At 48.6% G+C, this 12812-nt stretch overlaps 1 long non-coding RNA gene across 1 annotated transcript; it reads right to left on the reverse strand.

Annotated features, from left to right (window-relative positions):
- Positions 1-11026: 11026 nt before the first annotated feature.
- On the reverse strand, positions 11027-12111 carry LOC127306789 (uncharacterized). The gene is made up of 2 exons (XR_011749563.1): positions 11861-12111; positions 11027-11495 (listed from the first exon to the last, which is right to left on the reverse strand). It is a non-coding gene; the product is annotated as an uncharacterized lncRNA (long non-coding RNA).
- Positions 12112-12812: the final 701 nt, after the last annotated feature.

The following is a 12812-nucleotide window of genomic DNA, read 5'->3' on the forward strand; positions in this document are numbered from 1 at the left end:
GATCATGATCATGGTAAGTTGGTAACAAATTTTCAACGTGATGATGATTTGATGTTGTACTCGGCCTAGAAGAGAAGTACTAGTACGGTCTCACAATTCTTTTTATCATTACACTTTGCAAGATCTAGCGGATACACTAATTTCAGAGATAAATCATGATCATGGTACTGACCGATATTCAAGGTGATGATGATTTGATTTTGCACTCGGCCTTGAACAGAGGTACTAGTACGGTCTCACAATTTTTTATCATTATACTTGGACCTTAGCCAAATTCAAAATCTCATAGCGGCAAAACTTCCCGCCCACAAAATACCAAAAATTCACACGCTTCCAAATTCCCATTCTTCCCCTGTGGTGTTGTAATGAAAGTAGGTTGGTTGGGGGGTATTCCCGTCATTTTTTGGATCACCACCTCCCTAGCCCGGAAACCCTCCCAAAAAAAATTCATTTCCCTCAGATCACCCACCGGAACTTCCCAAGTCCCTCTCTCCCACCTCCACGACCACCGCACCGGAACATCCCCGCCGGACTTCCCTGGCCTACCCGAGGCCTCGCGATCCTCGTCATCTGGCTGCCTGCCGGAGCCGCTTCATCGACGCTGTCATCAACCGGACCGGATCATCCCCGCTGAACCTCGAAACCATATGCTCATCCAGCCAGTCCATCGCAGCCGTTTCAGCTGCGGTATCGTCCACCCCACCGAGCCGCTTCGCTGGATCCTTCGTCCACCGCATCGGATCTTGCTCACCGACACCGCTGTGCATGAACCGGATCTGCTTCACCGGCGCCGTGCATGATCTAAACTCTTCTATCGTCGTTTTCTATTGCTGGCCGGCCAGTTCTTGTTTACACTTGGGGGAACCTGTTTGTGCTAACGACGCGCCGTTACGTTTTTGCAGATGAGATGAGTAACCATGAACTGTAATGGCCGTCTCTCCAACCCCAAGTAGCACATGTTGCGTACTTCATCACCGGATCTATCAACCCCGTGAAGATCTGCCGTGACTCCCACGAGTGCTTCTCCTAATGTAAGTCCCTTGTTTTAGCGCCATGTTCGGGGTTCGTATGCTTGTTTGTCCGAAGCTCTTTTAGTTCATTCCTAGCTATGACCGTAACACCTTGCTATTTTCTAGTTCATTGCTAACTTTAGGCGATTGAACATTTTGGTTTGCATTCCCTCGCTCTGTAGATGTAGCCATCATAACTTCTATCTTGCTCGCCGTTGTTACAAAAATTATAGGTATTATAGTAACATCCTCGCTATTATTTAGTTCATGGCCAATTTTAAGTAATTGCACATGTTGGTTCGCATTCCCTGCTTCTATAGCTTTTGGCATCGTAACTTCTATATTTGGTTTACATTGCCTGCTCTGTAGATCTAGCCATCATAACTTTATCTTGCTCATCGTTGTTACAAAAATTATGGCCTCGCTACTATGTTGTTTGCGCCAAATTTTTACTCCATGAACATGTTGGCTTGCATTCCCGTACTACAGGTGATGCCATTGTTTTGTATCTAGTTCATTGTAAGCTAACAAAGTAAGGACTTAGTTTGGCATGCTATCACTCGCTATCTAGCCCGTAGTACAAATAAACTTGTCATACTACTAGATAATAATTTTGCGTGCCATCTTGTTCTTCAAAAGCTGCATTATTGACTTGTTTCTCTGACTTGGCATGACACTCACATATGGAATGCTGAACATATTGGTTTGCATTCCCTCTTATACAAGTTCACAGGTGATCCCACTATATTCTGTATCTGGTCCATCCTAAGCTCCAAAGATTAACTATCCTCTATGTGTTACTCATTACAAGTTTATATCCCGAAACATCTTGATTTGCATCCCCTTCACTATAAGTTAAGGAGTATTATTTAGTTCACGGCCAAAATGAAGTAATTGCACTTGGCACATGTTGGTTCACATTCCCTCCTCTTTAGCTTTTGCCATCGTAACTTCTATTTTTGGTTTACATTCCTCGCTTCGTAGATGTAGCCATCATAACTTCATCTTGCTCAGTCGTTGTTACAAAATTTATAGCATGCTACTATGTTGTTCATGCCAATTTTGTACTCCCTGAACATGTTGGTTTGCATGGGACTTGACAGTAGTAAGTCTGCTGTTTCATTCTAACATGCTCGTTATATTGGTCACATTGGTATGCGGCATGCACTCTTTGTTTGCTTATTGTGCGCATTACAATGATCTTGTTATAACGACGAAATGATGAGTTCCAAATTCTTTGGCAAACACTATTGTAGTGTCTTTGCCTTTCCATTGTTGCTGTCTTAACTTGTAATGTCTTTATTTCAGATATAGGTGCTGCATGGACAACTTAAAAGATTGCCGGATCGCTTCATTGTATTGCTAGGTTTAATTACCATTCAATTTCTCTGGGTTCTGTAATATTTTTTCAAAGCCGTGCAGCTGATGTAACATTTAGTTAGTTTTTATAGTTCTTTCGCGCATTTTTTCTTTGTTGCTTGTGGTAAGTGAGGCTATCCGACGTAAATCATTCTTTGCGTAAATATTCTCAGTATCTAAAACACGAATTCCCATCCCTTAAACGGCCCAATTAACCGAAATCACATATGTGCCGGTCCGCAAAATCCTAAAGCGCCTATTATGCCGGCATATAAACAGCAACTAAACGGGCTGGCCCACTTACTTATTGGGCCAGCCCACTTGATTTACGGTGGACCCCACACTCTAATTGGGCCGGCCCACTTGCTTTAAGGTGGACCCCACCCACTACTGGGCCGGCCCACTAACTAGTTGGGCCAGCCAATTGCTTTTGTGGTGGATCCCACATACTAAATGGGCCGGCCCTTTAAGAGGAAAGTGGGACCCACCTGTGTTTTTGGCCCGGCCCACTATCTTGTTGGGCCGGCCCACTTGATCTAAGGTGGACCTCGCATACTAAATGGGCCGGCCCTTTAACAGGAAAGGGGGACCCACCTGTGCTTTTGGCCCGGCCCACTATCTTGTTGGGCCGGCCCACTTGCTACATGGTGGACCCCACATACTAAATGGGCCGGCCCTTTAAGAGGAAAGAGGGACCCACCTGTGTTTTTGGCCCGGTCCACTTGCTATATGGTGGACCCCACATACTAAATGGGTCGGCCCTTTAACTGGAAAGTGGGACCCACCTGTGTTTTTGGCCCGGCCCACTATCTTGTTGGGCCGGCCCACTTGCTATATGGTGGACCCCACATACTAAATGGGCTGGCCCATTAACAGGAAAGTGGGACCCACCTGTGCTTTTGGCCCGGCCCACTGGCTTGTTGGGCCGGCCCACTTGATCTAATGTGGACCCCACGTACTAAATGGGCCGGCCCGATAGCAGGAAAATGAGACCCACATGCTAATTGGGCCGGCCCAATAACTTCTTGGGCCGGCCCACTTGCTTTAAGGTGGACCCCACATGGTAAATGGGCGGCCCGATAACAGGAAAGTGGGTCCCACATGTTTTGTGGGCCGGCCCTTTTGCCTGTTGATCGGTCAAATGAGTGCATTCGGCCCGGCCCACATGCTTAGTGGGCCGGCCCATTAATGTTTTGACCAGTCAACCTTAGAGGTTAGGCCCGGCCCACGTAACTAATGGACCCGCCCCGCGAGATAGTTGGCGGGTCAAACTAAGTCACTGGCCCGGCCCGCAAACTTAATGGGCCGGCCCGCTTAAGACGTGGCAGGCCTCGTGTGGGCCTACCATCTACCACGGGGTTTCGGCGGTTAACGCCGTTAATCGCGCTTAATCTGCGTACGCCACGTGTCGGCTTGCATGACGTCAGCAGTCAACGGGCTCCCGGAAACACTTCAGCAACGGTCCGATTTTCCGTGGCGGAAGGGCGCCCAAGCACGACGGACCGAAAAAATCGTCGTAGGACTTTGCCTGACGCAGTTTCCACAACAGAACCCATATCGTCGGGTTAGGCCCATAGGCGACGAAAAATACCCCTTAGCGGACGATTTTGAGACGTTGTCTATCAGAACTTTTCTTGTAGTGGGGGAAATACCGGATGCACCTGGGTGCACATGCACCCAATGTCACCAATTTTGAAAAAAAATCTATTTGAAAATCTCAAAAAATGAAATAATTTGTTTTCATATACATATTATGTTGATAGTTACTTGTGTGAGTTTCATGGAAAAAAATATTGTATGTGGCCTACACAAAAAAATAACAAAATGTCCAAATAACACTATATTGATTGGTTGTGCACTGTTCACGGAAATAGGAAATTCCATTTTCACATTTATGTGTAAGTCACACATGGCCGATTTTTATGCCAAAATCTACATAAACAAGTGTTTACATGACAAAATTTATTTCAAATTTTTCTGAAACTTTGAAATAGCATTTTTTAGAATTTTCAATATAGGGTGCATGCCCAGGTGCAAATCATCAACCTCCGCGATTTCCGTTATACAACAAGAACAGAGGCTTGCTCCGTTCGTTTTCTTCAACCTCATGATGTGATGCCGATATGGAGGATGTGGTGCTCCAAATGGCTTAGAGCATCTCCAGCCGCGTCCCCCAAAGCGTCCCCCAAACCGCGTCGGATTGAGCATTTGGGGGACGTGTTTTGTTCGTGCCGCCTTTGGGGGACGTCGCTCCCCAGCCGCGTCCCCCAAACGCCCACCCCCCAAACATTTAAAATACTTTTTTTTGGCTTTTTTATTTCAATTTGCACAAACTAATACATAATTTGGAATGTGGTTTACACGAAAACATAATTGGGAACGTGGTTTTCCACAAACTAATACATAGTTTGAACCGTCGTTGACACAAATATAAAATTTTGCAAAGAAACTAAACCTAACTATGTATCGAAGGTTTCCTGTGTTCGCTGCTAAGAAAGAACACTCGAGGGCACACCCAGTCACCTAAACTGGAAAATCCAGCTGGTGACGGTGCCCTTGTTGGTTCTACCGAGGAAGAACAGACAGAGACCTCCGTGCACGTATTCGCTGCGAAGAAACAACACTAGTCGTCCTCCTCGTCGGTGCTGTCGCCGTGGTAGTCCCAGCGGCACCGCGTCTCGTCGAAGACCTTGACGCTCATGTCCATGTCGCCGAAGTAGGAGAACAGGAGGATGAAGCCGTCTTGGAGGCTGTGGTGCCGCGCGAACTTCTCCTAGCCGATGTTGAGGTACATCTTGCCGCGCGCGTCGTAGATCACGTCGACGATCCACCGGTAGTAGCCGCACGCAGCCTCCCGCAGATGCATCGTGCGCGGGCGATCGTCGCCGGCGACGTAGTCGACGAAGGAGTCCGGCAGCCTCTGGATGCCGCGCGGGTCGCCCTTGAGGACGAGGACGAACTCGAACCGCACATCCGGCTCCACGTCCATCTCCGACGATGATGAAGCCGGCGGCGTGGAAGGCGACGGCGAGCGTTCAGCTCTGCCGCGGCCACGACCACGACCACGACCACGGCCGCGAGGTCGGCCTCCGCCTCTACCGGACATAGCGTCGAGTCTTGTTGAGATGGTGGCGGCTAGGGTTTGGGAGAGAGGCGCTAGGGTTTGTGTGTGAGAGGGACGATGAGAGGCGGCCCTTTTATAGGCCGGAGGGAGGCGGGGAGCGGTGGCGCGCATTAACGCCGGCACGCAGAGCTAGGCGCGACGGGACGCGTCGCTGCGTCGCTGCGGGAACTGCACCTTCGCTGCGTCGCTGCGGGAACTGCACCGCCGCCAATAACTTTAGTCGCGAGGTAGGCGACGGTTAGGTTAAAAATTTATTGTGCCGCTGACGTGTCGGCCCCGCCACTCCCCGTCTCGCTTTTCGTTGTGTCCGGCGTCCCCGGTGCGTCCCCTGTGGGACGGGGACGGGCTCGGGGCGCCGGACACCGAATGGAGGCGCGCCGGACAAAAATGGGCTTTGGGGGACTCGGCTGAAACGCATTTTCTGTCCGGCGCGCCCCAAATCCCTTTGGGGGACGCTTTGAGGGACGCGACTGGAGATGCTCTTAGTCCCCGGCAATGACGGGGTGCGTCTCAACCCAAGCCAATGACCTGATTGCGTTTTAGGTTTTCTCTTTGTCAAAATTTGGGGACCAGTTTGCAGTTTCTATGTTGTTCACTGTCCTGTTCTTGTTGTTCTATGTTGTTCACTATTAATAGAGCTTCGGGTCCTTCAGAACCGTTCTTAGAGCATCTTCAATAGATGTTGTATAATAGGGCGTGCCCAAAAAACCATTCCTTCTAAGTGCGTGACGGCAAAATTCATGCTCCATTGTATAATAGGGCACTCTCTAAAAAAAATTTAGGGACGCACAAAAAAGCTGTATCCAACACTCTATATATGCCGCGCCGGCAGCAGCGTGTTGTAAATTCCATCCCATGGCGCGCGCATCCAACTGCCGTGCCCGTCCATGATTCCACGCCCGTCCCCGACCCTGTCGACCGCCATGGCGGTGGAGCCCGAGTGCGCGGCGGCCGTGGCGGCGGCGAGCGCGTCTTAGGCTGCCTCGAGCTTCGCTGCCTCCTCCCCGCCCCAACACCTCCCGAGCCGCCCGTCGTCGTGGATTCCGCCTCGAGCTTCCCACCCATGCCTCGTAGCCCCGCTCCCCTCGCCCTGGGCTCGCCTGGCCTCTCCCCGCTCGGCTGCGCCTGGCACCACCCCCGCTCGACCTCGCCCAACGCCACCCCGGCCTCGCCCTGTGGCGGTCGCGCCTGTGCCAGCCTCCTCTTGCCCGTGTGGGAGCTATTCTTTGATCTTCTTTTGATGCACATATGTGGGAAAAGGTGTTTTTGGCGCTCTATTTTAGCACGATTAGTAAAGCATTGTGCGCCGCGTGTTGCAAAATACAGCGTCCAGTGAAGTTGACGCCTACCTCGCGCCATAAAAGTGGATATAGCACGCTGCAGTTTTACCGCGCCAAAGTTTGGAGATGATCTTATATTTGAAAAGAATAGACATGTCAAAAACAGGCATTTCTTTTCTCTTGGAGGACCTTACATTGTGATCTCTCACATTCGCATGGGGATGATTCACTTGTACAAATTATTTGGCCTTCTACAAAATTAAGGTACACATTTGTGTACTTCTTTTAAAAAAGAATTAACTATCATTGTCCGATGTTGTTGGGAGGTGGTAACAATTAACACAACAGTACTGCAAATCTAGTTTTCATCTAGGGGAGACAGGAAGTGTGTTCTGGCTTAAAATCGATACGCTAGTAAGGACATACAAGTAACAGGAATCATGCGTGAAATGAAACTGTAAAATCTGAATTTCTAGAGGCAGAAGTAATGTACAAGAAGTGATCTCATTTAGATATGACTAGGAAACATGCCCGTGCGTTGCACCGGAGGAAAACAACTTTAAATGAAAACTTTGGGATGGCCCGTATTTTACCCCAAAATCAATCCAACATGTGTTCCCCCTTCTTCAATTTTCTCCTCCAACAAAGCACATTGGCTACGGACTCCAAAATTTTACAGTTCCTGATCGGCTCGCTTGGCATTTATTGCATCTTAGAACGTTTGTCGAATTTCTGTAATTTTTGCTGGAGGGTTACTTTGACTCCTCCCGAATGCTACTCTGATACCTCGGCTTAATTTTAGTAACTTGAAGAGCTGTATTTAAAAAAGAGGTCTTTCTCATTTCTAAACATTTTCATGGACAATCCAATTCCCAGTCGGCAAATTTCATCTATCTGGAATAAAAAAAAAAGAGATTTAGCGACCCCAACTACCCAAGTAACGATGATGCAGAAGCTTGCCCATCTAAATAACCACGTAATAATACTGTGGGCACTACCTAAATCAACTTCAAAAGGCCAACTGCTGAACGGTAGCAAAATCAGATGTGAAACAGTCCAAGAAACTAATTTGTACGATAATATATATATCAGCAAAAGTAGTAGCATTTAACTCCATATCTTATGAGGGCACAAATAGTGAAATTATATGTCTGCTTCAGAAAACCGGGCAAATGATAATGGATCATGTGCAATAAGCTAGCGTAGAAGCAAACTCATAAGAAGGAGAAAAGAGAAGAAGGCCACTCCGGCCACGGGCCATGAGTTGTTGTGACCGCTGCTATTCCGTCAGAAGTTTATGGTTTCTCTGCATGTCATACATCTGCGCGTCGACATTACCATTGACTCTGTGAAGGGTTAGCTCCTACTGCTTCGCTGCATACACAGACGTGTCCGTCATCAACTCATCATCACGTGGCTGTACATGCCATCGAGCTAGCAGCGTCATGTCGAACCAGCGCGTTGGTCGACTCGGCCAACGCTATTCGATGCGCCGCCGAGGAGGGAACGGACAGATCCCATGCACTCCCGATCCGGCCGTTGGCCATGGCGAGCAGCTCTCGGCGTGGCCTTCTCGAGCAGCCCAACGTCGTCCCCATCCGGCTCCAATCCTTATTCCTGTCTTCGTCGTATATATTAGTTGTAGCCGTATTCGATCACTTGCCATGGCGAGCAGCAGTGGCGGAGCTTGAAAGAAAAACCTGGGCGGGCGAAATCAGAGAAAACACAGAGAATTGCTCCAAAACTATACATTAGTTCAGATTTCATAAGTACTACATTGGTCCAGCAGGTCATCATACATGAACTACTCCAAAACAAAATACAGCACAGTAGCATACTAAGAATAAGTTTGACCACAGGGCAATGATTTACATACTAAATTGGTACTGAGAGAGAACTAAGCGAACAAGCAAGAAATTCAGAGAAAGGGCAGGAAATTCAGGGAAAGGGGATGACTGTGAGGCGGTTGTGAGGAGACCTTGTGTAGTTGTGCTGTTGTGCCGGATGGCCGGATGCAGTAGTGGCCGGATGGCCGGATCGCTGCTAGCTCTCTCCTCTCTGGCCGCCTACCGGCCTGCCGCTTGCACCTGCTGCTTGTTCGCTTAGGGTTGGGGGATTGGCCGCCTGGGGCCTGGCAGCCTGGGCGCCCTGGCTATCTTTCCTTGATTCCTTCGCTTCGGCCTGATGGATGGGACGGTCGCCGGTTGCTGCGACTGTGGGACGGTCGCCGGCAGCTGCTATTTTCACCGCTCGGTCGCCGGAATTAGCGCCATCGATGGGGAATTCGGGATGTGATGTGTCGTGGAGGAACACGAAACCAAGCGACGGACTGGTCTGGTCTCTGGAAAAGGAAACGAAGTGGTGTGGATGTGGGCTTTAGACATGCGGCACAGGTATAGATTTTTTTTCCGCTCCAGGGCAGGGCGGGCCGTGGCCCAGTTTTGCCCTCACGAAGCTCCGCCAGTGGCGAGCAGACGGTGGCTTGGCCACGTGCGGGTAGCCCGACGTCGTCCTCGTCTGGCTGCAATCCCCTACAGTCGTACTCGTCTCGTCGTCTCGTCGTAGTAGTCGTTGTGGCTGGGTGGCGAACCACCGCTGGCGTGGCATACTGGCCTTCTCGAGCAGCCCGACGACGTCCTCGTTCGGCTCTAATCCTTCCTCATCCTCAATCCTCATCAAGCAGTCCTATGTCGGCCTCGTAGTCATAGTACTCGTTGTTTCTGGCCATGCGAGCTGTCCGCGGCGTGGCCTCCTCGAGCAGCCCTCGAACCCCCCACCTTCACCTGGCGGTGCGCAGCGTTCATCAGTCATCACATGCTTCCGTCACGCGGCCGCTCCGCGTCGAAAAAATGACATGGCATGCTCTCGGCCACGCTAGCAGTGGTTTGCGGTAATTGGGAGCCACCAACGCCGATGAGGCCGCGCAGACGGCGAAACGGCAAGGTTTTGTGTCCCCATCCTGCCATCTCCGTTCCTGAGAAGCTCAGCCTCCACGCGGAGGAGCTAGCTTGTTGTCCAGTGGCAGCCTGGCAGGGAATCAAGGTCCTGGTCAGCAGCGGGTGCTCCTCCCGATATCCGGTATGCCGGTTACGCCGTGCCAAGTACAACGATCAGAGGACGAGACTACGGCGGCCACCTCTTCGACCTCGAGTGGAGGCGCTACATCCTACAGAAGATCAATTGATCGATATGGTTCGGCGTGGATAGTTGAGTAGCGCTCGTGGGTTTCGGGCGAAGCGAGAATTTATTCGTTTCCTATCTTGTTGCATCTGTTCTTCTGCTGATGAAATCACTCTTGTAACGTCGACGGCGTGCCTCGGATTTTTCGATTTTGCGGGAGAATTTCTTTGTTTCCTGCCCAATCTGTTGATAAAGTCGCTGTTGATAGGTCGACTGCGTGCAGCTAAGCGGATCGATGTGTGGCTCGAGTCGCGGCCTAGCTACGGGATCGTGGGCGGGGAATTTTATTAGTCTGTACATATGAATCAAGTCCAACTCATACACGATTCTAATCTAACTCGGCCGGAACAAAGAAGTTGATTGACTTACTCAGCTTGACGGACGAAACCAAGCAAGGTAGGACGGACGAAACGGACCGAACCACGGAAACGCTTCTCCCTTTATTATTAGGTATAGACTAAATGAAAGGGAAGTGCGCCTACCTCAAACGGATCATGCTCGAATCCATCAAGAAATCAGAACTTGGGTTTCCAATTACTAGGCTGGGCTTCCTAAAATTTTGATTTCCTTGCCTTCGTTAAGAAAGGGCAGTGACATTTTGATGCTATACGCAAGAGAAAAAAATCTAATGCAAGTGAAATAAAGTAGACACCATTAACTCGTTCAGAACACACATTTAAGAGAAGCTGAAAAGGGCGGAGATTTTGTATGGCCGAACCTCTGAAAGAGAAGTGAAACATTGTAACTGAAAAGAATATCCTAAACCGAAGGAAGAGGGACAAACAACACAAAATCAAGCATACCGTCCCATGCAAATCTGCCTGTCTCAAATAGAGAAACCATCCACAATCTCAACATCTCTTGGTGGTGAGAAAATGAAGCTTGCAACATGATCTGATTGAGCCAAGTTCCAAAATAATTGATCAACAGAACCCCTAAATAGACAAACCATGTGCCAAGTTGACCAAGAGGCAATAATCTGCACCAAAAGGCAAAACAGAGGAGATACAGAAAAAAAGAAAATACTAGCTTTTATTAAAGCTAAATGAGCTCATTCATCAAAGCGATATATGGAGGTATAGGAAATATAGCTTTTATCAAAGCTAAATGAGCTCATACATCAAAGCAATAGATAATTGTCCAATATACATGCAGATAGAGGCTTTTATTTAAAGCTAAAATGTGCATGCAACAAAGCAGCACACAGTACTGCTAGGAACTTAAGAGGTCTTGGTACACAGAGGCATAACTTAAGGCTTAAGGGCTCACACAAGAGTACATCAGAAAAGGGCTGAAATCATTTTTTTAAAGGCCTATATCCTCTTAGAAGTTTCCTTTCCTCATTGGTCGCATCTGCTAGTGGGTTCATTGCCAACCCGCCATAGCTGGAACTGGAAGAAGTGTTGAACTCGTACACACGCCTTGCGGTATCACTAAATGCCTTGAACCAATACTCATAGAAGGCCCACATGGCTTCCTTGGACTTGAACACATTCTCATCAACAGGTGGACTGGGATATATTTTCCTGTAATTGGGGCCTTCTGTCATTCAGCAGGCATAGAGTTACAATTTGATTTGTGGAAAATACAATCATTTGTACTATTGCTCTCGGCATAGTAAATTTGACTGAAGCAAGGCAGAGCTATTATAACCAATTATCAGTTGGTAGTACTAAATGAAACAACAGGCTTGTTAGATGTCTGGTGAATATAACAGCTCCTAACGAATGGTGTCCAATCCCTGCCTGTTTATTCAAATATATATCTACTGATGGTGAAAATTATACGTGAATTTCAGGTAGTATTAAATTCTGAAGCATTCGTGTCGAAATGAAAAAAGAAGTCGGAATTACGGTATTGAAGATTCATACCCAAATTCGCGAAGGAGGCCCTTAGCTAGGGATTACCTACAGGGGAGATACGGGTGGCGTCTGTAGGGGAGTCACTGATGGCGGCTGCAGGGCGACCGGCACCAGCAGTAGCTCCGACGGCTGAGGGAGAGGCGCGGGTTGCGAAGGCTGCCCGCGCGAGCTTGGACGCCATGGAAGCCATAGCCTAGGTCGTCGGAGGGAATTGATCTGGAATTAGGGTTTGTTCGCGGCGACGGTAACTCAACTCGATCTCGTCCCGTTCACGTCGAGCTGCTCCCCTGCTGAAGGCCCACGCATACCGGCCCGGAAAAGATTGCGCCGCTCGCGCGGGAAGCTGGGCGGAATCGACTCGGTAGCGCGCGCGCGCTACAGAGCACCGTCTCGCTGAAACGCGCGCGGCTGCGGGCCGGCCCATTTGCGGAGCGTGTCACCGAAAAAGATGATTAATTCCCGCGGACAAAGGATTCGAACTAGGGTCTCCGGGACGCAAAACAGGCACATGCCGCTGGGACATTCAGCTGATCAATGTTTCAAGTGCACACCTTACCAACTATATTTATTTACTCAGACGCGAGATCTGGTTTCCGTACTGTGTGTTGCCACTCCTTGTAAGTTGTAACCCGACCGTTCTATTCTTGTTTATAGGTATGTCTTGCTTCCAGTTTTACTTAGGATATCTTCTCATTTTTTCCTTTATATGTTTCTTTCATTTTTATTTTGTTTTTTCGTGTTTTTTCATGGTTTTCATTTTTATTTTGTTTTTTCATGGTTTCCTTTATTTTTCAGTTTTCTTTTCAGATTTTTTATATTTCTCCATTTTAGTACATGCAGCTTAGTACGCTCTCTTTTCCCTTGCTTTTCCGATTTTTTTTTCTTCTTCTCCTTCTTCTTTTATTCTTCTATTTATATTCTTCTATTTATTCTTCGTCCAGATTCTTGTTCCCTTTCGTGGAGGCTGTTGTTCCCCACCGTATATGTTGTTCCCCTC

The sequence above is a fragment of the Lolium perenne genome, chromosome 1 (assembly GCF_019359855.2).
Source record: "Lolium perenne isolate Kyuss_39 chromosome 1, Kyuss_2.0, whole genome shotgun sequence".
Classification (NCBI taxonomy): domain Eukaryota; kingdom Viridiplantae; phylum Streptophyta; class Magnoliopsida; order Poales; family Poaceae; genus Lolium; species Lolium perenne.